Here is a 26,966-nt window from a genome sequence, read left to right on the forward strand (position 1 = left end):
ATTACCTTGTTCTGTTTGTAAGTGGGAGTAATTTGGAACTTCGTTTTCCTGTGTCTTAATTTGTCTACCAACCCATTTTGTGGATTAAAATGTAGCAAATGCTACCTGAAATAACTAAAAATCTGCTAATAAACTCTACTATTATCTTTCTTCCTCTTTCTCTTCTTAGTGGTGCTAGGAATCAAACACAGGTCTTTATGTATACTAAAGACATAATCCAGAATTATACTCCCTACCCCTTATATTTTATGTGGAAATTAAATGATCAAGTGCTTATTTTTTCTAGCCACAAGTCTCAGCATTTTATCCTCAAAAATACTAAAACTGGGCTGGGCATGTGGTTTAGTGGTAGAGTGTGTGCCTAGCATGCTTAAAGCTCCAGGTTCCCTTCCTCAGTACCACACAAAAAAAGCCAAAGTGAAGCCGGACACCGGTCGGTGGCTCACACCTGTAATCTTAGCTACTCAGGAGGCTGAGATCTGAGAATCTCCATTCAAAGCCAGCCCAGGCGGAAAAGCCCATGAGACTCATCTCCAATAAACCACTAGAAAACCAGAAGTGGTGCTGTGGCTCAAGTGGTAGAGTGCTCGCCTTGAGCTGAAGAGCGCAGAGATAGCCCTCAGGCCCAGAGTTCAAGCCCCACAACTGACAAAAAAGTGGTAGAGCACTAGCCTTCAGCAAAAGAAGCTTAGGGACAGTGCCCAAGTCCTGAGTTCAACCCCCAGGACTGGCAAAAAACAAAAACAAAAACAGAAACTACTAGGACTGACTCATGTAAAAAAAAAAAAAAAAAATTAGCTTCCTAAGACACTCTACTTCACTCTGTCCTTCCTCCTGGTTACAGGAGGGTCCAGAAATGGAAATGCCAGTTAATTAACTTCCAGCATCACTGCAGTTAGGATATGAGCAAGAACCCATACCCATTACTTAGCTAATTCAAAATCTAGTGACAGAAACCAAGGGTTTTCTTTCCTATTAATATACATAAGGAGGAATGATTTTATTCCATGTCTAGCCATGCAGAAAAGAATTGAAATGACAGGCCTAATTGCAAAGTTGGCTTTTGGCTGGTAACTGGGAACTTAGACTTTAGGCAGGTTCCCACCACTCCCAGAACCACTTATGAGTGGGTCACTGTGTCTAAGTTGTTTGTGCAACCTGTGGTTTAGGCTGAACACCTGCTTTCCTTCTGGGTATCTGGAATTTTAAGATGTGCTAGTGTGTCCACATGATCAACCCACAGTAAAAATCTTCAGCATTGAATCTCTAATGAGCTTCTTCAAAGAAGACAACATTTTATATGTATTGTCAGAACTCATTGCTAAATGAAATTAAGGACATCTTGTGACTCTACTGGAAAAGGATCCTTGGACTTGGGCATGTTTTCCTCCAGTCTTTGTTGCATTGCCTTCTCTGTTATTTTCGATCTTCTTGTTGTAATAAATCTGTTGTGCTAAGTCCCCTTAGCAAACCATGAAACACAAGGGTGATCCTTGACACTAGCTAGAGAGATGTCCATGGGCAGTACTTGGTACTATTGTAGACTTTATGAAATTAATGACTAAGCCAATGAATATACCTTTGAACTTCCTACCTCTTATATTCAGTATTTTAAAATAATGTATTTCATCATTTACAATGAATGAATCATCATACTTTTAAAAATTTAGTTATGCAAAGATAGGATATTATTGACTATTTTAGATTAATTTCTTAAGGAAAACAATACTATAAAACTAATTTACTTAGTATTTCATTTCATGATAACTCTTTAGTAATTTCTAAAGTTTAAGGTATTTAGAGTTCAAGTAAATTATTCAAATCTTGTCATTTTCAAAGTTGTCAAATGTATAAACACACAGTCACAGATAATATTCTCTTATTCTTGTAAGTCTGTGTGTGTGTGTTCACATTTATGCTGTGATTGAATCAGGGAATTGTACATGATATGCATTTGCTCTCTTACTGAACTTTAATTATTATCCCTTATCAATTATTACTTATTATCCCTTATTAGTAAGTGTAGAATCTCTGGTGATATAACCTCTTTTGTTATTGATGGTAGTGGTGGTGGTGGTGGTGGTAGTGGTGGTGTGTGTGTGTGTCCTGGGGCTTGAACTCACGTTTTGGGAGCTGTCCTTGAGTTTTTGCAGTCAAGGCCAGCAACCTACCACTTGAACATGGCTTCACTTCTGGCTTTTGGGTAGTTAATTGGAAATAACAGACTTTTCTGCCTGGGCTGGCTTCAAACCATGATCCTCAGATCTCAGGCCCTTTAGTAGGTAGGATTATAGGCAGGAGCCATCAGTGCCAGGCTACCTCTTTCATTCTTGGTATTAGTAATTTATTTCTCCCTTTTCTGATCAGTCTGCTTACTAGTTTATTGGTTTAGGTAATCTCCTTAAAGACAAGTTTAGGTTTTTAAGTTTTATGTATTTATACTCTGATCTTTTTTCCTTCTACTTTGCAAATGCTTCTGAGTTGCTAATTTTTGTAAGTGAAAGTTGAAGTCATTTTTTGAAACATTTTCTTTTCACTTTGTTATTTAATTCTACAAATTAACCCTGACTCTGTCTTTTGGAGCTTACATCTCACATGTTTTGATATGCTGAATTTTCATTTGTATGTATCCCATACTATATATTCTTTTATTTGGGAATTTCTCAGATATTATTTTATATCCGTTGAATACTTTCAGATGTTCCAGAATGTGAACTATCTTGGTAAATAATTTCTGGGGAAAAAAATGTATTGTTGGGTAGAGTATCCTGTAAATGTCAAGTAAGATTTGCTGATATGCTGTTAAGTATATATCTTACCAAGTTTTTATCACTTGTCTGTCAACTGTTATGAAAGCTATATAGTACTTTACTATTTTCATATTTGCATTGCTTTGACAAAAAAATTATTCAGTCATCTTTATTCCTTTACACATAGTGTATCTTTCTTCTATGGTAGCCTTCAAGCTTTTTTTTTTTTTAATTTACAGACTTAGCTGTTTTACAGGAACTATTTAAATAAGATGTGCCTTGGTGTAATTTTCCCATATTTTATATGCTTGGGACTCAGTTCTGAACCTGAAGGTTTGTAATTTTATAATATTTAGGAAAGTTTCAGTCAAAATTTCACTTTTTAAAAAATTTCTCACAGCTGGGCACCAATAATGGCTGACTACCTGTAATCCTAGGTACTCAGGAGACTGAGATCTAAGGATGGTGGTTGGAAGCCAGCCTGGGCAAAAAAGTAAATGAGACTTTTATGTTCAATTATACAGCAAAAATCCAGCAGTGGAACTGTGCCTCAAGTAGTAAAACACTAGCATTGAGCACAAAAGCTCAGCAACAGCGCCCAGGACCTGAGTTCAATCACCAGAATTGACAAAACAAAAACAAAAAGCATGCCTCTCCTTTTCTTCAGGGACTCAAACTACACATGTAATAAGCCCTTTAAAATATTCCTACAAGTCACTGATGTTCTTATTTACTTTTCTATCTTTGTAGATCTGTTAACTGCATTATTCAGTTTTCCGCTGTTACAACAAAAACACCTGAGAAAATCCATCTAAAAAAAGAATTGTGTTGGTTCATGGTTTCAGAAGTTTCAACCCATGGTCATTTCACTCAGTTGTTTCTGGGCTATGGTGAGGGAGACCTTAAGTGGAAGCATGTGGTACAGAGACAGACAGACAGATAGAAACAGACAGATACAGACAGAGACAGAGAGACAGAGAGAGGGGAGGGGGGATATAAGGGAAGAAAGGAAAGAGAGAGCAAGTGTGTGTGTGTGTGTGTGTGTGTGTGTGTGTGTGTCAGGGACATACCCCTTCGAAGGCATGTCCCCAATGACCCATTTTCCCAGACCTTTGGTGAGATTAGTATCTTTGATTCTCCTCTTAATATCACTATCAGCTGGTGAACAAGCCTTTAACATGTGAGTCTTTTAGAGGTATTTTATCTAAACTATAACAGTTGTGTTTAGACTTCACTTTTGAACATGTAATATATAGTTATAAAACCTATTTTAAAATTATTATCTGGCAATACTATCTTCTAAATTAGTTTTGCTTGTTGACTCATCTTCTCATTATAGATCATACCTTTCTGTTTCTTGGTATTCCTGGAAATTTTTGGTTGGACACAGTATGAATTTTATACAGGTTGGGTGACAAATGACTGTCGATATTCTTGAATTTTGCTCCTTTCAGGTCTTGGTTTTTAAGATTTGTTAGGCTTGTCCACACCAATACCTATTGTTCCTCTGTTTTGGGCAAGACACTTTAGGAGTCTTGAGGTTTTCCAGTCTATCAAAACAGGCCTTCTGTGGGCCTTCTGTGAGTACAAGTACTTTCCTTACTTCTTTGGTTCCTTTCCAGGTTTCAGATAATTTCCTCACATGCATGTGATACTGATAACTCAGTTGAAAAAGCTCTGTAGCTCTCCAGCTCTGCAATTCTCATTCCTCAGTACTCTACTTTGCTAACTCTCTAGACTTCCAGCTCCATCTTCTAAACTCTTTGAGGCCAGCATTCTCCCCTAGTTTCCCTATCACATGCCACATCCTAGAAACTCTCCCAAGGCAGCCATCAGGCCATCTTGTGTCCATCTTTTTCATTATCTGAAGTTCTAAGTATTGAAAATTGCTTCAGGTATTTTGTTCATATTTCACTTGCTGTAGGCAGGAGGGTAAATTTCACCACTGTTATTCCATTACGACTAAAAGAAGTTTCACTAGATTATTATACTTGTTTCTCTGCAATAAGCCACAGCAAATGGCATCTCAGTTGATAGATTGGAAGAGGTTGCCCCTCTAAATTATTTCTGTGGTTCTTTCATTAATATCCTTAAAGGCAGGCATTCTTTTACTTAAAAAGCACATTTGAAAGAAATAGTATTAAGGCTAAGGAATTTTAGTGCTTTGGGGAAGAATGTCTGGAAGTTTGTGTAGCTAACTAAGTTAAGACACAAAGTGATTTTCCTTCTATAGTTTAAGAAGAATTTTTCTGTTATAACTTTGCAAATGAAAAGAACATTCATGGTGAGAGGGATAATATAAAGGCATGTAAAGGGAAGAGTAGTAGGCCTTAAAAAGAAAGATTAATTATAAAATTCATAAAATATCATGGATGGATGGCGACATGACTCAAGTGGTAAATGTCTGCTTAGCAAACCCTAGCATCATCACTAATTAATTAACTAATTAACAGAATCCTGGAGACCAGGAATCTGATACATTTACAAGTAACATACCATCCTCTGTGCTTTTCAGGAGCTATCTTTTAGTTTGCTTCTTTTTTTCTCCATAAGAGTCCAAAATTTAGTAGGATGCTAAAGTGAAATGTTAACTGAAAAAGACACCTAGAATCATTATTACCACTACTACTCCCTAATAAATGTCAAAAACAAAATATGGTAAGCTCGTGTAAGTATAAAGCGAAGCTAGTGTAAGGCATATGTTGCCCACTGCTGAACTATGTGCTTTCTTGGCTTACAGCCATTTTTTGTTTGGTCTACAGAGCAATGGTCAACACCACATCTTGCAAAATTGTGGATTTGTGGCCAATACAAATGAGGAGGGTTAAAAAATTAAAGAGAGATTTCATACAAAAATCTTGAGGGAAAAAAATTGCAGCACTCAAAGTAAGTAGAGTCTGACCTCTTAAAGTCACACAATTATTTTCATCTCCATTCAAATTTCTTTTGCCCCTTTGCCTTCTTTGTCCCTTAAACATTTAGGATAATGATACCTGATGTGGAGTATATATACTAATGTCCCAAGAAATGAACTTGTATTCTTAGCAAGAAAATAAAAACACAAGATAATTTCTTTAGGAGGATTTTAAAACTCCTAGAAAGATACACCAAAAAGAGTACTTATTTTCTGCCAATAGAGGAAAATGGTCTTTGGGACTTAAAAAAAAAAAACAAAAAAACAAAAAACTATAGATTCCTGAAGATCCAGAAAATATTCTAAATGTGTTTTATTTTTGTTTCTAGTTTTGGTTTTTGAGATAAGATCTCAATATATAACCCAAGCTAGCCTTAAACTCACAATCCTCTTGCCTCTACCTACAGAGAGCTGGTATTACAGATTTCTATCATTACACCAGGATCCCAAAGGTTTGTTGTTTTTTTTTTTTTTTTAAACAAGCTCACAGATCATCCAGATACAGTTTATGCTTGAGAACCACACTATACCCTCTATTTATCTCTATTTCAATGAAAAACAATGCAAATAGTTGAAGTGAAGCTATGAGAAAATCATGTTCTGGCATGTCTTTCTTCTGGAACTATATTTAAGTAAGAAAAAAATATATAAACCTGATACATAATAAGAACAAATCTACATTTAGTCTTCCCTATTTATGGTTAAACTCAAAGAAAAAATATATACATAACTTCTTAGCATTCTCATATTTTAAAAGGGAACTAAAGTAGGTTTAAGTTATCATTAAAATGGAAAATAATCCAGGTTCAGTTGTATTCAGAATTTGTCAAATCCAGGTAAAAGAAAAAAATTAGTTTAAACATTAAAATTAGGATCAATGTTAATACATTCAAGTTTGTTTTTCCTACCAACAGATGCTTAAACTGCTAATAACAAGACTAACAGATCAGAGTCATGAGAATATTTTGACTAATGAGGTCATTTGAGGAAAATAGCAAACAAAAACAAAGGAATGTTATTTAGCACAGAAAAAAAAAGGAAAATTTTATTTGAAAAAACTTTTTCAAAGTCTTCAGACTTTTTATCATCTTAAGAGGGTACATATAGTTTCATGGGAGGAAAGACTAAAACATCAACTGGCATGTCCTTATTGTTTTCTCCTGGCTTTTGTGACATTATAGAAATGAAGTGTACAGAAAAGCACCTCAGGGGGGCTGGGAAGGTGGCTCAGTGGTAGAGCACTTGCCTTGCATGCATGAGGCCCTGGGTTCGATTCCTCAGCACCACATAAGCAGAAAAAAAAAAAGCCGTAAGTGGCGCTGTGACTCAAGTGGTAGAGCGCTAGCCTTGAGCTGAAGAGCTGAGGGACAGCGCCCAGCCCAGAGTTCAGGTCCCACGTCTGGACCCAAAAAAAAAAAAAAAGAAAAAGAAAAAAAGAAAAGCACCCCACAGAGGGAAGATAACACAGAAAAGTGATTTTATTTTTCAACCTCAATGTGTTTTCAACTTTGTTCAATATGCAAGTTTCAACTATTCTAAATCATAAGATACTTAAAAATACTAAGACAAACTATATCTACTATAATAAAATCTATATAATTTATGCCCTTCAGTGGACAACAAAACTTTTACTTTAAAAAAATGTACTATAAAACTCTTTGCATGTGGTATCTGTACATAACTCTTAGGTACAAAAATGAGAGAAAGGGCATGAACAGTTTGAAGGAAATGGTTAAAAGTGATGTTAACTTAATGTCTCAAGCAAACTCTAAGACATAAATATATTTGTCCAAATGTCAGCCAACTATACTATGACTGAATTTTAAGGCCATACAATAAACTAAAATTTAGAAACTCTTGTAGTCCTCCTATTAGACACTCTTTATCCTGCCACATACAAAGCATCCAGGCCTAGTGAAAGACTTGATTCAAAGAAGAAGAAAAGAAACTTTGTTTCAGTCACCAGCAGTTTGGGGCTCTGTTAATAACAGCTGTCAATGAGGATTTTTCTTTTCTTTTCTTTTCTTTTGGCAATGTTGGAGTTTGAACTCAGGGTTGTGCACATGCGAAACAGGCAGACCACCTGACTTACACATCAGGATATTTTTCAAATGGTTTTGCTTTCTGCCAGGGGGAGTGTAGAACATGATCCTCCTATTCAAGCTTTCCCTGTAGCTGGGAGGAAAGGTATACATCATCATGCTCAGTTTTTGGTTGAAATGGAGGTGGGGGTTGGGAGTGGGGTTGTCTCAATAACTTTCTATCTGCCTTGGCCTTGCAACATAATCCTCTTATTCTTAGTTTTCGAATAGTTTCCATTACAAATATGAACCACTTACCATTTTTCCATGCCAACTAGTTTTTAACTTTAAGGAATTTTTTTTTCAGGTATCAAGAGTTTGAGTTCCGAGTCTCACATTAGCTCAGCTTTGCTTGCCTGGCTGACACTCTACCATAGCACCAGTTAAAGAACAATTTTTAATTGTACTAAGCATGGAATGGAAACTTGGTTATAAACTGTCTTTAAGAGCATGTTTTACTTCTAACCCTGAACCAAAAGTTAGACATGATATTCACTATTAAAATATCTAGTGTGTAGTGTCTAAGTACAAAGACCTTGGAAGCTTTGGATCCAGGACTGGCTCTCCTACATATAATCTATACTACCCTGGGTCAGATACTTCACATAAGCTTTGTCATGTGTTTCACATCTGAAAAATAGTACTAGCATGTACTCTAAGATTGTTTAGAGGAACTGTTTACCACATTAAACAGTATATTGTGTAAATATATACTATTCTTAATTACTATTATCTAAATATCTTTGTAAAATATCCACCCAGCTTTAACTATGTCTAATAGATCTAATGGAAGAACTGGCTAAAATAATATAACACATGGTAATCTGTGAACCACATCCACATTAAAAAAAAAAAAAAAAAAAGGAAGTCCTAAGGACTGGAGATGTAGTTTAGTGGTAGGGTGGTTGCCCTATGATTCCCAGCAATAAGAAAAGAAGGGAAAGACAGGGAAAATGAAACAGAAAAAAAAAAAGAAGAGAAAAAGAAAAAGAAAGAGCCTCTTGGATAGAGTATCATAAATCCACTGCTTCTCAACTCAGCAGATACTACACTCTTAAAAATTCTTCACAAGTTTGATTTTCCCTTATATATCATTAGGAATACTTTTTAATAGTATTAGATCAAAGTTTTCAAAAACTAAGAAAAACAAGAACTATAATTACAATCTTTAGTTTTTTTATTGAACAACATATTTTCTCATCACTTGAATTTTTGCTAATCACAAAATCTACTGTAAAAATTCAGAATGCTGGAACTGGTGCTGTGGCTCAAGTGGTAGAGCACTCACCTTGAGCTGAAGAGCTGAGGGACAACACCCAGACCCAGAATTCAAGCCCCACGACTGATTAAATAAATAAGTCATTAAAATTCAGAATACTTTAAATCATCTTTGTTACATAACTTCCAACTGTATAACTCTACAGTTAAGTGATGTGGCAAACATTGGAATGTTTATGGTTTTTCAAAATGTCACTTTTTTATCTTTATACATAAGTTTTGCAGCAACTCACTTCTGTTAAAGACCATAAGAGACAGCTAAGTGAGAGAGATAAAAGTGACAGGAGAGTGGGGGTGAGGGAAAAAAAGGTTGGGGGGAAGGGAATTAAAAGAAAAATATAAGTACAAGCTATTCAAAAGCTCATGAACAATCTCATAAGTACAAGTTCCAAATTAGAATGCCCAAATCTCTCATATTTTCCAGGCAAACTGAAGACACAGGCATGTACTTTCATGCCTAGCTGCATACATGTCAAATTCTTAAAAAAAATACCTGGCAAACAGTAAATATTGCAATAGAATCTTGTCATTTTAACAATTTTCAGTATTCATTTATGCAGACAAAATAAATATATAGACTTATAGCATGTATATAAATTAATCTTATTAGGTTGTACAGAGAGTGTATAATAATAGAATCATATTTACAGCCTTGCAACTGAGTTTTCAAATATTTTGTGTGTAGTATAAAAAGCCAATTGTAGAAAATATACAGAGACAGGAAAGTGAGGAACCATGGGAATATGGAGTAAGGGGTGAATTTGTTCTAAGTGTATTGTATGCATGTATAGAAATTTTTTTAAAAACCACTGATACATATGTAAACTTAAATTTTTTAATATTTTTATTGTAAAGATACTGAGTGGTTAGTTACATGAGTAAGGGAATGAGTACATTTCCTGTCAAGCATTGTTATCCCCTCCTTTGTCTTTCCCCTACCATCCCTTCCCTCTCCAGTTCCCCAGCTCCTCCTGTCCCCACCCCAAAGTTGTGAAGTTCATTTTCAACATAGTGTCTTGTATATCTCATTGTTACAATGGGTCAAGCTGTATCCTTGTTTCATCATTTTGTTATTTCCCTTCCCCTCCTCACATTAGAAATATGTATATAGAAGATGCAGGGCATCTGACAACAGGAGTTAACTTAAAATTTTTTAAAGAGATGCTAAGTGAATACATACTAACATTAGATTCTCAAGGATTATTTCCTTAGAAATGTCTGGTAGCATAAAAAGCAGCTGAAAATAATGGCCAACATTACACACATCTTGTTTATCAAGGCAGTGAGACAGTCCTCCAGATATCTGTCTACTTAAGATGCTATTTTAAGCCTATGCTAAATTGTATAACTAATTTACAATCTACAAAGTTATGTTAGGCAATCAACTAAGTACCTGTTAATAAGCCAAGGAGTTTCATAATTTTTTTCTGGAATTAAAAATGTACATATCAAGTTCTGAGTGGGTAATAATCTAAATGTGATTAGTGACTTGTATCACATTTGATAGTATACTAGATAGAATACTGGATTTAAGATGGAAAGCTGAGATTCATTTCAAAAGTTTTTTTTAGATACCAAGTAGAATGCTAATTATTTTTTAAAAGTTACTCTCGGGGCTGGGAAGGTAGCTCAGTGGTAGAGTGCTTGCCTTGCATGCATGAGGCCCTGGGTTCGATTCCTCAGCACCACATGCAAAAAGAAAAAAGTTGGAAGTGGCGCTGTGGCTCTAATGGTAGAGCGCTAGCCTTGAGCTGAAGAGCTGAGGGACAGCGTCCAGGCCCAGAGTTCAGGCCCCACGACCAGACCCAAAAATAAATAAATAAATAAATAATAAAAATGAAAAAGTTACTCTGTAGTCAAAACAATTTGCATAAAACAGTGCTAATTAACTTTGAGCTTTGATTTTTACTGATTATCATAATAAACTAAATATAAAGGCTACTTTATGCTTATCAGAGTAATGGCAAATTAAAACCCACTCTGATAGCTTAATATTAACCAACAAGATAAGGTTTGATTTAAACAGTTTGCTGAGTAGGTTGGCTGTTTGATCTTAAATGCAATCCCCAAGCCCCAAAAGTGTTCCACAGAACACTTTACATTAAACACCACATATATTTGAGACTCAAGATCCTTTGACAGTTTGTCCAAACAACTACAATACTGAAGAAAATGGTAAAGATCCTTAATAGTTGAGTTTTGGGAAAGTCAGAATGTGTGTGTATGTACGTGTGTGTGTGTGTGTGTGTGTGTGTGTGTGTGTGTGTGTGTGTTTGGGAAACTCAGAATGTGTGTGTATGTACGTGTTTGTGTGTGTGTGTGTTACTGGGGGGTTGAATTCAAGGCCTTTGATTCCTAGGCAAGCACTCTCTTATTGGAGCCATGTCCCTAGTTCCTTTTCTGCACTCCCCCCCTCCCCCTCCTCCCACCTCTGAGTTGGTTTGTTCTGTATAGACTAAGCAGAACTACCTCTACCTCGGATCTTGATCCTCTGCATGCACCTTTTCAATAGCAGGAGTTACCATCACATCTGGCTTGTTTTTTTGTTTGTTTGTTTTGTTCTGTTTTTTAAATCTTGCTAAGTTTTTGCTTGAGCTGCCCTTGTATCATGATTCTCCTATCTCTGCCTCCTGAGTTACTGGGGTGTGAAACACCACACGGAACCCTAAAATTATTCCCTACCTATCCCAGTCTTTCAAACTCATTACCTCAGCCTCCATATTTAACTTCACCATCATAAGCTCTACACCTTAATCTTCTGCAGATGTTGAGGCCATAACTGTTCAAATTATTCAGCTTTAGATTGGTAAGATCTCTACAGATCCTTATCAATCTCTTCTTACTTTCCCAATAGTGACTGTTTCTCCACTATCCAAATGATATCTAAAAGATTGAAAGTTATGCATCCTATGACATTAGTTTCTGAAGACAATAACATTAAGAGTCAATTCTCTCTCACAGAACTTTCTTTTTCTTTCTATTTACCAGTAGAACCACACACATCTTTGTAGTCTTCCCTTCATTCTCATGGAGAAAAGTCTGTCTCTTCAGTTACAAGTAACAACTCTATCTCATTTCTCTGGACAGATCCTCATAAAAGAAAATGATATTTCTTGCTCTCTCTGCCATTTTAAATCTCTTACTCCTAGAATAATGTTCTTTTTCCATTTCCTGACCCTATGAAATCTCCCAGAACATCTAACTCTCATCTATTTGCCACCAATTATGATATTCCTTAATTTTCTTCCTAGTCCCTACCCCATATAAGTGTATAAAATGGTTCTTTTGCAGGCAACAATATCAAGCTTGTCACATTTTTCTTCTAGCTGTCTTTAGTCTTCACTGGTGGGCTCCCTATTGCATTGACTTCCCTAAAGCACTTTTAACAGTACCTTTCTTTTGCTTTCTTTCTAAATATTCCCTTTTCTTGACTTTCATGCCATCTTCAGGCCTTATTTTAAACTTCTTTCTCCTGAATCCACTCGCTCATATCATCTGTTTTGATCTGGAAAACAGCATGCTCATTCCAAGACATTTAATGTTATCTTCAGGGCTCAGCTTAGCAAGCTCTGTTCCCAATTGAATCTACTACTGACATCAGAATACATCTTATTGTACTTTCCATTGAGTGGTTTCTTTTTGTTGTTGTTTCTTTCCTTTTCTTTCATTAATGAACAAATGGGTTTCACATCAATGTGTACAATGCATATTGATCAGTCTCACCCTTACCATCCCTCTCATTTATTCCCTTAACTTTCTTTCCCCCAAAACAGTTTCCTGTATTTTAACTACTTGAGAAAAATCCCTTTTCTATTTCCCTTTTCATTTTGAAATAATGTGCACAGTTTTTTTTAATTCACATGGAACTTTTTTCAGTACTCAGTAGCATTTTTAAATGAATACCAAGAAAGAAAATAATCTTAAAATATATTTGTACATACAATTTATAAAAACATTTTATTCTTAAGTAATCAAAATATTTTTGCCTGACATGGAGGTAGGCATATTGATAAAAACAAGAAGTCTTTGGGGAAGATAAAATGTTGCATACCCATAAGCTAGGACAGCAGTAAATCTTTTGTTCTTTTGTGGTTTTAGCACCACCAGGCACCATACCGCTCCATTTAGATAGAGATCCAAGGAAGTCAGTAAAGGCAGAAAATTGGACTTTGTTATGTTTTCACCATATAGAGAAACACTTGGGCTTCTCACAGGATATTGGGAATTGACCAGTTGGGGCTCAACTAGTGGGAACTCAGGCATCCTTAGCCCTCTGGGACTGCCTGTTTGGAGGTAGATTCTCCCCGCCTTCCTCTCCACTCCCCCCCACACATACTCTCAGGAAAGAGGGGCAGTCCTGTCTTCACTGTGCCTGCAGAGGTAGCCTGCACCTGGGTAGTAGTGTAGCCCCTTCTTAGGAAATTTGGCTTTCCAAGTGCTCTGGTTCTCCACTCCAATGAGTGTGGTTTTAACCTAGATTTTAAGGTTTTGGTAGGAACCATTTTTCTTCTTTTTCAGCTTATCTCAGGATACTAGAATGGTTAAGCCAATACTTGAGAAGCATTTGTTTAAAGAAGAAACAAGACATTCAGAATAAAGTTAATTTTATAATGTTTACAAAACATTTGTGATTGTTGCTATTTCAGTAGCCAAAAATACTGTGGACATTTTTTTTGCCTATTTCCGTATTTTTCAAATACCCCAAGGCACCTGGCAGATTTACCCACTTAGTTCCGTTAAACTGTTTACCTTTTTTTGTCCTGTGACCTCTATCTATTTATGCTTGCTAAAAAGATCTTACAAAGCTGGAAATGGAAACAGAGCTGTGGTTCAAGTTGTAGAGTGCTAGCCTTGAGCAAAAAAGGGTCAGGGACAGTCTAGCTCAGGCCATGAATTCAAGCCCTAGAACTGGCACGTGCGTGCGCGCGCGCACGCGCGCACACACACACACACACACACACACACACACACACACACACACACACACACACACACACACACACGCGACCTTGCAGAAAAAAGCAATTTGAAAATCAAAGAACATAGACATAGTTTATATTAGTGAGGCTAAAATTTAGGTGATGACAGGTAAGCTATGTTTTTGTCTCAGCATTATTATCAGATTTCTCAGGCTACTCTCTCCCCAAGTCCTCCAACAGCAGAAAGAAGTAAAATTTAAAGAATTCTTTTTTTTTTTTGGGGGGGGGTCCGGTCGTGGGCCTGAACTCTGGGCCTGGGCACTGTCCCTCAGCTCTTCAGCTCAAGGCTAGCACTCTACCACTTGAGCCACAGCGCCACTTCCGGCTTTTTTCTTTTTGCTTATGTGGTGCTGAGGAAATGAACCCAGGGCCTCATGCATGCAAGGCAAGCGCTCTATCACTGAGCCACCTTCCCAGCCCGAATTTAAAGAATTATTATGAGATGGAATGGTGATATATACACAATCATTTATGTTTATAATTCAAAATGATGGCTATATAAAACAAGCAGGTGTTATTTCCATTTTACAAAACAGATTCATGAAGTTTAAGTTAGTTATCCAAAAATCACTCCATTTTAAAAAAATGCTAAAACTCAGATGGAGAACTACACCTAAGTTCAAAATCCAAACTCTTCTTCTATACTGTGTTTCTAACATGTTTGCATATGCATAAACTGTGACTCTCTGGATTCAGTTTTCACAAGAGCTAAGTAGTTACAAATGAACATAAACAAACATTGTGTTTTGTTAAAAGGTTAATACTAACAGCATTTTAACAGCAGGAATTAAAAACAAAGCAAAAAAAAATTCAAAAGTTCCAGATAATCTTAATGGCTATGAATCAGCTTCCATGAAGAGTAACTCTACTGTGTCAATTATTTTCTAGAGCCTTATGTGTCACACTTCTGTAGTGCTAGCTCTTGGGAGGCTGAGGCAGGAGGATCATGAATTAAGAGGCCAGCCTGATCTACATAGCAAGTTCCAAGCCAGCCATAGTAAGACTGTCACAAAAACAAAGTAAAACAAATATAAATAATTAGGTGAAAGCCCTTTACTAGCATCAGGAGTGAAATTTACAAAACAGCTCCTCTCACAAAAAGAAACCTTGTACTTCATCTAAAATAATACTTCTAAGCTCACTGAAACCAAATTCCACCAAACCAGAAGCAACAGAGAGAGACCAGATATTAGAAAGTCTAAGAATAAGCTGGGTGCAAGTGGCTTGTGTCTGTAATCCTGCCTACTCAGTTGGCTGAGATTTGAATATACTGGTTCAAAACCAACCCAGGCAGAAAAATCTATGAGGACCTTACCTCCAATTAACCAACAAAAAGGCAGAAATAGAGTTGTATTTCAGGTGGTAAAAGAGCAGGCCTTGAGCAAAAAAGCTCAACTAGTAATATACATATTGCTAGTTTTTTACTTTGTGGTAACAAATTCCCAGGGAAAAAAATACAATTCTAAACTTCCCTTAAATAGGAATGGCTAAACCAAAAAGAAAGCGCTGGTAAGACTTTCAACTTTTTGTAAGGATTTGATTCCATTACAAGGCACAATATTTTTACTATATTTCCCACTTCTTCCATATTTTCTCTACTTTCAAAGGACATTTTTAAATTGAATTCTGGAGGACATAAGGCCATTTTGAGGATTCATTCATTTCAGAAAAATAGCTATCTGTGTTTACTGTCTGTCAAGCATTGAAGTTATCAAGCATTCCAAAGGGTTATACCTGATGATAGAACAGAAATGAAATCCCAACCTTCTTCAGGTCACTCATTATTGTGCTACCCAGTAAAAATTTGTAACTGCTACAAGAAGCAACACAAATAGTTCACTGCAGTGATATTAGAGTGAGCAAAATTAGTATCTAAGCTATATGAAGATATGTCCCCTCTGTCTATTACATATGGTGCCTGGTAGAATACCTACCAGAGGATAAGAATTTGTGAATTAAAAAAAAAAATGAAAACAACAAAATTGGTATAAGAATGTGGTTAAGTGTGCCCAGATTCACCACTACAGATTTACTACTGGACAACACTCCAATGGTGTGACTTATCAACTGTGAATTCTTTAAAATCCCTCTAAAAGCAAGGAGAGTATCTATTTTTCAATTTAATCTTAATGAACTGTATCTAAACTTTATCAACAAAATCTTAAAATTGCTTTAAAATTAGAAGTAGCTTTGATGTGTGCAAAAAAACCTGGAGAAGCCGGGCGCTGGTGGCTCACGCCTGTAATCCTAGCTACTCAGGAGGCTGAGATCTGAGGATCACGGTTCAAAGCCAGCCCAGGCAGGAGAGACCGTGAGACTCCTATCTCCAATAAACCACTAGAAAAGCGGAAGTGGCGCTGTAGCTCAAGTGGTAGAGCGCTCGCCTTGAGCTGAAGAGCTGAGGGACAGCGCCCAGGCCCAGAGTTCAAGTCCCACGACCGACAAAAAAAAAAAAAAAACCTGGAGAAAGACTCAAGGGGCAATATTATTTTTAAACAGCTTAGATTAGTCTTTGGTCACATACTGTGATATATTATGTGACCATATAAAATATTTTCTTTTGTTTGAATATTGAAAGATATTCCCACTAATCTTAATACTGGAGAATAATATGTTCTAGATTTTTCATAGTGACTCTAAAAGATATATGGTATAATAGCAATAAACATGGGAGAATATGTTTATTTGATTTATACTGACGTTACAATATTGCTGGGTTGCATGTCTACTACTTAAGGCAGTATTTTAAGGCTCTAACTGAACTCCAATTGAATAGCACACAGTTTTGTCTAGGTTAGGTTTGACAAATGAACATTTATGACCTAAAATTCCATTATATTTATTAAATTGAAGTTTTCAACTTTTCAGATTTTTTTCAAATGCGTATTCTGGCATTGTGTAAAGTACTTAGAAAATTAAGATAGGTTATAAATTCATTCTTTGAACTGGACATAGAAAACAGTATCATAATAAAATTAAAACAGAAATTATATACCATTTCAAGTCAGGAATAGGAAAGCTATAACATGAAAGAAGCAAGCAATTCATATCAGCGAATGTAATTATTTGTTTTTGTTTTTGCTTTTGGGGTCCAGTCGTGGGGCCTGAACTCTGGGCCTGGGTGCTGTCTCTCAGCTCCTCAGCTCAAGGCTAGCGCTCTACCACTTGAGCCACAGCGCCACTTCTGGTTTTTTCTTTTTTTGCTTATGTGGTGCTGAGGAATCGAACCCAGGGCCTCAGGCATGCAAGGCAAGTGCTCTACCACTAAGCCACCTTCCCAGCCCAGTGAATGTAATTATTAATTTGTTTCAATTCAACTAATCAGTTAATCAAAAACTGAATTCATTTTTCAAGGATACTTATTATTCTCTTCTTTAAAATACTTAACCACAAAGCTGGGAATGTGGCTTAGTGGTAGAGTGCTTACCTAGCATGCATGAAGACCTGAGTTTAATTCTTCAGTACCACATAAACAGAAAAGGCTGGAAGTGGTGCTGTGACTCAAGTGGTAGAGTGCTAGCCTTGAATTAAAGAAGCTCAGGGACAGTGCCCAGACCGTTGAGGTTCAAGCCCCAGGACTGGCAAAATAAAATAAAATAAAATAAAATAAAATAAACCTACACCCTAACCACATTATATTTTTCAGAGGAAATATTTACATGAGAGCTAAAATAATTAAGAATCTCTAAATAGTTTAAATGTCTATTTTTAGTTATATTTTTCTAGATACTTAAACATAAATCACTGTGCTGGAAAACAAACTAAATTTCTCTTTTATTAGTATAAATTAATTATACAGAGGTTTCATGTTATCTTTCCATATATGTATACAATATTCTTCAATTAAATTCACCCCACTACTTTAACCCCTTCTTTCCTCTTTAAATTTTAGTGGGTTTCACTATGCTATTATATATATATGTATATATATATATATGCTTATAATATATACATGCTAGATATAATGCACTTTGATCATATTCATTCTCCATCAACCTCTCCTTTTCCTGTCCTGTTTCCTGCTGATTCCCTTGCCAGAGTCCCCTTTTTTACAAAAATTAGGAAATAAATTTCCTTTTTAAAAAAAATTGTGTTTTAAAAACTTTGTAGACTATCTTCTAAAAACAAAACAAATACAACTTTAAGGATCTTTACTATAATTTCAGGTTATATAGTCATTCTACTCTGGTTATTCACCAAGAATGTTTCATTTTTATTCCATGACTATATTTGAAACTAAGGGGAGATGGGTGCCAGTGGCTCATGCTTGAATCCTAGCTCAGGAGGCTGAGATCTATGGATCACAAGTCAAAGCCTGCACAGATAGGAAAGAGAATCTTACCTCCAATTAACTACCATAAAGTGCAAAGTGAAGCTGTGGCTCAAGTGGCAGAATTCTAGCCTTCAAAAGAAACGCTAGCTAGCCTTGAGCAAAAGGAGCTCAGGGACTGTGTCTAGGATCTAAGTTCAAGCCCCAGGCTCAGAAAAGAAAAGAAAATTAAAGAAAAGAAAAGAGGAAGGAAAAGAAAAGAGAAAAGAAAAGGAAAGGAAAGGAAGGAAAAGAAAAAAGAAAAGGAAAAGAATAGAGAAAAGGGAAGGAAAGGAAAAGGGGGGAGGGAAGGGAAGGGAAAGGAAGGGATAGGAGGGAGGGAGGGAAGGAAAGAAGGAAGGAAGGAAGGAAGAAAAGAAGGAAGGAAGGAAGGAAGGAAAGAAGGAAGGAAGGAAGGAATAAAGAAAAAGGGGAAAAAAAGAATCTAAGGGGAGAAGCATGAAGACAAGGAAGTGGTGCTGGGTGTAATGCCCCATATCTATAATCCTCAGGAGGCTGAGTCCTGAATTCAAGGCCAGCCTGGGGAAAAAAATAAGCACCATCCACCAAGAATGGATATTTTAATTTAATTTTTGCTCTCTTATACTCAAAACAAACTAAACCAATAAAATCTTGATTAAAGGACATCTTTTCTTTTAATGAGACGATGCAGATAGGAAAAACTTTATAGTTCTTTCTTCTGTGTTTCATTAATTAACAAGTGGCAAATGTTAAATTCAATGACAGAGTTACTTTCTAACTATAAGATCTTATCCTTATTCCCTCCTCCCTAAGGAAATGCTTTTTCTTGTAGGGAAAAAAAAACAGTCTGTCTTGCATATGTTCATCTTAAAATTAATAAGAGCTGGGCACCAGTGGTTCACACATAGAATTTTAGCTACTTAGACTGAGACATGAAAAATTGGATTTGAAGACAACCAGACTCCATCTGATGAACTCTACAGACTCCCAACTTCAACTTACCAGCAGCACTGTGCTGGACTGGAGGCCTGGCTCTAGTGGTAGAGTGTCAGCTATGAGCAAGAGATCAAGCCTTAGTACAGGCAGGTGCGTGCACACACACACACATACACAGAGCAATAAAACAAACAAAAATAATAAAAATCATACAAGGGCTGGGAAGGTGGCTCAGTGATAGAGTGTTTGCCTTGCATGCATGAGGCCCTGGGTTCAATTCCTCAACACCATATAAGCAGAAAAAGCTGCAAGTGCTAGTGTGGCTCAATTGGTAGTACATTAGCTGAAGAGCTGAGAGACAGTGCCCAGACCCAGAATTCAGGCAGGCCCTAGGACCAACAACAACAACAAAAAATGTTGTAAAAGTTTTCTGTTAAAATTTTTGATCTTGCTGTAAGGATCCTCATATGTAAACAAAAGAGGGGAGGGGGGAAACTCAACAAAAAAGGAAAATCTTTCCAGTCTTGAGATGAAATGGTGGCTATTATTTTCAGTGTTTGGAATATTACATTTCAAAAAGCTTAAGTTTTGTGGGATATAAGGGCAATTAAACCATTTAGTTCTAGACCCAGAGCATACTGATGTAAATAATGAAAACAAAGACAACTAACTGAAGTAAGTTAGGCTCAAAGAGACTGCAGTTTACTCTCCTATGTGGAAGTTACATCTAAATTATAAACATAATAGTGGAAGACACGGAAGACATGATTATTTATGAACAAGAAAAGTAAACACACAAAGTAGTTCTTTAGGATTTAGACACCAGGTAGAGGTCATCTAGGTATGTCCTTATCGTTTCAAAACAGAAATATTTTCTTTTGGCAACTTGTTTCTTTTTCTTTTTCTTTTTTCTTTCTTTTTTTTTTTTTTTTTTTTTTACATTTTTCCATTGTAAAACCAAAAAAGAACAAAAGAAAAACATAGGAAAAGGTAGGATTCAATGTTAGAGGATAAGATAAAGCAAATATGTTCAAACAAGTACTAGAATTAAACACTGCTCCCAAACTTCTTATACATCTGATAACAAACTGCAAAAAAAACACTAGAAGTTTAGGGAATAGATGTACACCAGCCTATATATTAGATCTCTTAAAATTAAACAACTGGTCTTCTGCTTCACAAACTATTTGGGAACAGCTTTGAGAACAGAAGCTTATTCAGGAAACTAGAAAAGAAGAATCTTAAAGACATTTTCACTCCCGCCACCCCCCAACTCAAATGAATATTGGAACTCTTCCTCTGAATGCACTTTACACCCCACATTTTGATATGACATATTTGCAAAAAAATGTGGAATTGATAACTTTAGATCATTAAAAGTCATGTTAAGAATTCATTAAAGATGTCTTTTTTAAATCCAGTTTCTGAGTTGTTTGACAAATACTGATTTTCAAATTTAGAGAGAAAAGTTTTCAGGGAAAAAAAAGAGGGAAGGGAGAACTCAGCAACTGATTCCCCACCCTTTCCCTCAACACTAACCTTTCTTTTTGGGGGATTCAAACCTTTTTTCTCTATTGTTAGGCCCCTACATTAACTCAAATAGTTATATTTGGTTTCATCAGAGGCCTGATAAAATATGTTCAACTTGCTACTCAAATTAATAGCACAACTTTTCACTGAAAATTCACTTTTTTCCTTTTTCTGATTGTGGGTTTTACAACCTAAAGCCTCCAGCTTGCTCAGTTTGCTTGCTCACAGCTGAGGCTCTACCATTTGAACCATGTGCAGTCTGACTTTTGGCTGGTTTAGTTATTCTGCAGATGAAGTCTCAAGGACTTTTCTTCCTGAGCTGGCTTTGAAACACAAACCCCTGGATCTCAGCCTCTTGAGAGCTAGGATTATCAACCCCCTAGAACCCAGATTGCCCAAACAAATTATAAAGTAAAAAATATGTTAACAAGGAGAAACTACTAAATGCCCTGATTTAGTGTATGATGGTATTTCTTTTCTATTTCAAATATTAATTATCATTTGATCCAACCATAAAAATGTATTTGAATAGCTATGCACTGTCAGAAGCAGAAGGAGGCAACTAGGAAGATATAAAAGAAATTCTAGTTTAGCTTTCAGTCCTTTCCTTCAATATTTTAGGGATTGCTCAGGAATACAAACTAGAAAAATACACATGCAACTGATATTCATGGAGTTACAAAGTTCCCTATCCAATCCTTAGCCTATTAGAAGTGAGACAAATCTTATTCTTAAAGAATAAACTCCATTCATTTAATGATAAACACTAGGGCTTGGACACCTGCTTGTCATGGACAATATTCTGGGATTAATAATCTTCAGCACTGCAAAAACAAAACAAATAGAAAAAAAAAAAAGAACACCTAAACCTATCTCTTCCTACAAGCAACTGATTATAGCCACTGCTCTCAAATTGAACTACTGCATTTAAGAGTACTCCTCCAATAATAATTGTGATGATGATGATGGTGATGTGACTTACTTGTTAGCACGAAAAGAAACTTAAAGGTGTTTTGTTTTTGTCGATCATGGGGCTTGGACTCTGGGCTTGGGCGCTTCCCTGAGCTCTTCAGCTCAAGGGGAGCATTCTACCGCTTAAGCCACAGCACCACTTGGGGCTTTCCAGTGGTTTGGAGATAAGAGTCTCCTGGACTTTTCTGCCCCGGCTGGTTTTGAACCATGATCCTCAGATCTCAGCCTCTCTAGTAGCTAGGATTACAGGCGTGAGCCACCGGCGCCCGGGGCTGAAACTTAAGTTTTGCATGCTAGTAATCATCCTGAAAAATAATAGGTTTTACATGCTAGAAAAAAATTTGGTGGGACAAATATAAATTCAACAATAAATCTACTTAATGGTAAAGCAAGTGTGGGTTCTAATGGTAAAAGGGAAACACGCTATAAACTTAGTGCCTTTCTTAATAGCTAACCTTAAATTTTTATTTTTTATTATTTTTTATTTTTTAATGCAGAATTCCATCTCGCTCTCTCAACCACACATACTCCCACAAAGCCTCATGATCATCAAAGCCAGAACAAAACGTAATGAAAAAAGTTGTAACAAATTTAGCATTGGATGGTAAGGCAGTTAACCTTATGAACTCATTACTACATGCACAAACTTAGTTTTAAAAAAAGTGTCAAGTGATATTAAAACAATTTGTATCATCATCGCACCACTATCAACAGCCAACGAAAATGTACCAAGTTTTCCCCTTGACCCTGTCAACCCAGTTGTCAGGAAGTTGGAAATACCAAGTACTGTTTCATAATATGGCAACTTTATTTTGCCCATCCTCTAACATGTTCTACAGATACAAAACTAAAATCCTGCTAATTAGTTTCCAGCGTCCTTCAACCCACGTACATCAGGATGCCCCACATTTTGTTTAGATCCCGCCTTGAAAACAAACCCGATTGCCCCATTTTCTGAGAGGTAAACTCAGCTCCAGGCAGCTCCCTATGAGGTCACGGCGTTTGTTGTTGCAAAGATGCAATTAAACAAAACAAAAAAAAAATGACACAAGGCTGTCTAAAAGGTTTAGGTGTGTTAGTGTGAGGCGCTGTCGATCAGAGAGACCTGGGAGACCAACGAAAACGGTATTCCTCACATCGTTCTCAGCGATACTCTTGAGTTCCCCGCGTCCCCTTCCCCAATCTATTCACCACCACGGGAGGAAATGAACGTTCCTAAGAATGTTCACGACTTTGGTTTAACGTGTCAGCTCTCTGCATGGACGCGATCCTGGAATGAGCAAAGGAGTGAAGTTTGAACTCCGTCAAAGGAGAAGAGAAGCCACAAAAGAGGTTGCAGCAGGCAGTGTGTCTCTCAGCCCTCTTCTCGCCCCTCCCCACCCCATCTCTTACACACACACACACACACACACACACACACACACACACACACAGACACACACACACACACACACATTCTTCAGGGCGGCCTCTTCACCACACTAACCCCACAATCATTTACAGAAATTAGAAACAGACACTCCGGGAGTCCTTCCCAAAGCACGCACGGGGCAGAGCTCGCTGTCTGTACAAGCACGACGGGGCCGTGTCATTCCCCATTACCCCCCCCCCCACCGTTCCCCACCGTCCCCCACCCCCCACCCCACCCCCCCACCCCTCCGGGGCTTTTCATTTCCCGAGAAGGCGGCTACAGGAAAGCCTCAGCTCATCCTTCCCCACCCCAGCCGGCCCACCTCCTCCTCTCCCAGACCCAGAACAAGTCCAAAATCCCACCCGCCAAAGCCAGGGAAAGCTCAACCGAAGTTGGGTTCCAGGGGCCCGAGCGAAAGCTGGGGGTGAGGGGAGCGGGGAGGGGGGGACGGGGAGGAGGACGGGGAAGACGGCGAGGTGGAGGAGGAGGAGGACGAGGGCTGCGGGGGGAGCGCGGTGTACTCCGGCGTCTCCCCGCCGCCGCGGTCCTTACCGGCTCGTCGGAACCCCGGGTCCGGCTACTGGAGCGCGGGGCGCGGGCTGTGGGGACGCGGCTTCCCGGCGAGCCGCCCGCTGCCGCCGCGGGCGCGAAAAGCCACCACCTTTTCTCCCCGGAGGGGCTGCGGGCGCGGGCCGGAGGAGCGGAGCGAGGAGCCTCGGGCAGGGGCGAAGGGCAGCCGCATCTCCCCCCGCCGCCACCACGCCCTGGAAACGGCCCCGGGCGGGCGACCCTCGCCGGCGGCCTGACTCGCGAGCCGAGCGCTCACGTCTCGCCGTCCGACGGTGCTCCGCGCCCCTTCTCCACAACTCCGTCCAAACCCTCGGGCGCGAGCACCTCAACGCTGGCCACGGGCTCCGAACGCGGCCGAGGCGGCCGAGGGAGACGGAAGCACCAGCGAGCGCCGCTCGGCAGTAGCTCTGAGACCTCGAGGGACGGTGATCATGGTGTGTCACCCTCGCCGCGGCGAGGCCGCCCCAGCTACTCGCACTTCGGGAAGCCCCGCCTCGGGCGGCCGCACCGACCGCCCCTCCACGTCCTGTCACTCATCTCTTCCCGGGCTCTGGGAGGACAGCGCATCTCCGACCCTGTGTTCCTCTCCACTTCATTGGCTGGCCGGGGCGTTCGGCCACGCCCCCTCCCAGGGGACGAGGTCGCCGGGGAGATGAGCGCTCGGGTTCCCTTGACAACCGGTGCCTTGGGCCTGGTTTTCAATGTTCTCTTGACTACCCAGAAGCTCAGGCTGATGGCTGCTCCACAAAGTTTCGAGTCTCCGAGTTATAGACTCCTGATGCAGAACAAAACTTTATGTGGTTGAGGAGCGTGTGCAGGGAGAAATGCCGACCTGCCAGCTCTTCTTAGCGACCTAAGCAGCCCCTCCCCCACTGCCAGTTTCCTGGGTCTTTCCTGGCAATCTGGGCTTTGAAAGGGTGAGGGGAGAGTGGAGGAGCCAGGGGGAGAAAGAGCAGAGCGGTGCCAGCTCCCTGGAGCAATATAGCAACTTAGCCATGGCGAGGTCAATGAAAACAGCTCGGTGCGTTTCCCACACTTGTTAAAATGATCTTCAAAGGTGTGGTAGCAGCACAACCCAAAATGCCCTCAGGAAAACTCACTCATTTTTGCAACAACAACAACAACAAAAAATAGTACTTCTCGTTTTGTTATTTTTCTCTATAAAACTAAGTTAATCCTAAAGCTTAACATTTTTAAGAGGTTTAGCTAACATGATTTTTTTTTTAATCTCCATTTTTCTATCCCTACGACTTGAACAAGCTATAGCCTGGTAGGTATCCTGTAAGAAAATTGTAAGATTTCAGTATCAGTTATTTTACAAGGAGATCTTGCGGAATCCATGAGCAACGAAGTATCTGTGATATGAATTTTGAAGGTTTTGAGTTATTCTCGGAGGTACAAGATAACCAACCAGTTTCCATTCAGGGAAACCCTCCCTTTTCCCCACCTCCCCCGCCTCTGATTAGCCTCTGAATACTTTAAGACCCGAAAGTGAATTTTTACTTCAAGGCTAGGTCAAAAACAAAATCTTTGAGGCTTATCTAACTTTCCCAAGAAAACTGCAATCTTGTGTTCCCTGGCCCCCAAAAGCTATCATACACACAGAAAGAATGGGGGAAGTAGAAATAATGATTACCTTTGGCTAGTATTTGAATTTTCATTATCTCATTTGCTAAATGAATAACTGTGATATAAGTCTTCAGTCAATTTTACCTGGCAAGTATACATTGAATGTGACCACTTACAAGGTAGAACACAATGGAAAAGGTACAGCAGATTTTTAAGATAAAAGTTCCTGCCTTCAAGGAGCTCATTAATAAACCTGGAGTCTACAAAACAAAGCTATATAATTTTTAAAAGGACTGTAGCCAAAACATTCACCTAGAGTAGAACAGCAGATAAGGGAAAGTTCTGGAACAAGAGACTTTAACTGGACTTTAACTGGACAAAGCAAAGACAAAGACAAAAGAAAAAACATGAACTTACTAGCAGGAGGAAAGAATAGGGCAGGTAAATAAGTAAGATAGGCCAACCTTCTTGAAAAGGAGAAAGTGTTAAGACTTGCTGCCCTTTTCTAGCTCTTCTCCTAGTTTTAAATGTTCTGGTTCTCTATTCTGTAAGGTAAGATAGGGAGAAAACAGTTTGCAAGCACAAAAACCCTCATGGAACATTTGCCTCTGTTAGCCACTGACAAAAAGTTTACGTATTTGTTGGAAAGAAAAGTAGTATCCACCATGCTTTTAACAGCCTGTGTGTTGTAAGCTCATTCTCTTTCTTTGTCTCTCTTTGTCTCTCTCTCCCGACCCTCCCCTTCTCTCTCTCTCTCTCTCTCTCTCTCTCTCTCTCTCTCTCTCTCTCTCTCTCTCTCTCTCTCTCTCTCTCTCTCTCTCTCTCTCTCTCTCTCTCTCTCTCTCTCTCTCTCTCTCTCTCTCTCTCTCTCTCTCTCTCTCTCTCTCTCTTCTCTCTCCATAGGCCATTTCAGGTGGTGGCCCCCAAGGCTTTTTCACCAGTAATCCCTCTATTTAGGATGAGCTGAAAGACTGGTTTTAAAATAAAACCAGATACACAAAAGGAAATCTACAGGTTAATCTTCTTCTGCATATAATGTAAAAATCAAAATAAAATCTTAACAAAGAAAGCCTAGAACTGCATTACAAATGATATGCAAACATTGTGAGAATTACTGTAGCTATATAGGAATTGTGGCACATAGGAATGGCATACATAGCCATAATTGTAGGGTTGATTTTACATATTTGACTATATTTTTAGGTCCAAGGAGAAAAATAGTATATTTCAATTGATGCTGCAAAGATTTTGTAAAATCCAGCATTGTTACTAATATATTTTTTTTAATTTGGAAAGAGATACCTTGAATTATACCAAAAAATCAGCTAAATTTTTTATTTAGAAGCAATAAAAGATGAGTTAAGGTAAGAAGTTATAAATTAACATATAAAACCCCAGAGACTTTCTATATATAAACCATAACTAACTAGAAAATACATTATAATAATCACAAAAATTTAGAGATAAATGTATATAACAATATAACACCTGAGACAGAAGAATTTTAGAACTTTATTTTTATTTAAAAATAAATACAACTCTGCCGGGCGCTGGTGGCTCACACCTGTAATCCTAGCTACTCAGGAGGATGAGATCTGAGGATTTCGGTTCAAAGTCAGCCTGGGCAGGAGAGACCTTGAAACTCCTATCTCCAATAAACCACCAGAAAACTGGAAGTGGTGCTG

General features: G+C 38.3%; 1 protein-coding gene across 7 annotated transcripts in view; it reads right to left on the reverse strand.

The window, feature by feature from the left end:
• The window catches only part of Ptpn13 (protein tyrosine phosphatase non-receptor type 13), a 196,635-nt gene extending 172,475 nt beyond the window's left edge, over positions 1-24,160 (reverse strand). For 4 of the 7 annotated variants that reach the window (XM_070012349.1, XM_070012350.1, XM_070012348.1 and 1 more), the window contains exon 1: positions 23,695-24,159. The gene's annotated coding sequence lies outside the window, so the exon portion shown is untranslated. Of the gene's footprint in view, positions 1-23,694 lie in introns of all 7 variants that reach the window. The other 3 variants (XM_070012346.1, XM_070012345.1, XM_070012347.1) reach the window with 1 other exon arrangement.
• Positions 24,161-26,966: the final 2,806 nt, after the last annotated feature.

Source organism: Dipodomys merriami, unplaced genomic scaffold (genome assembly GCF_024711535.1).
Source record: "Dipodomys merriami isolate MVZ:Mamm:240054 unplaced genomic scaffold, mDipMer1.0.p SCAF_9, whole genome shotgun sequence".
NCBI classification, from domain to species: domain Eukaryota; kingdom Metazoa; phylum Chordata; class Mammalia; order Rodentia; family Heteromyidae; genus Dipodomys; species Dipodomys merriami.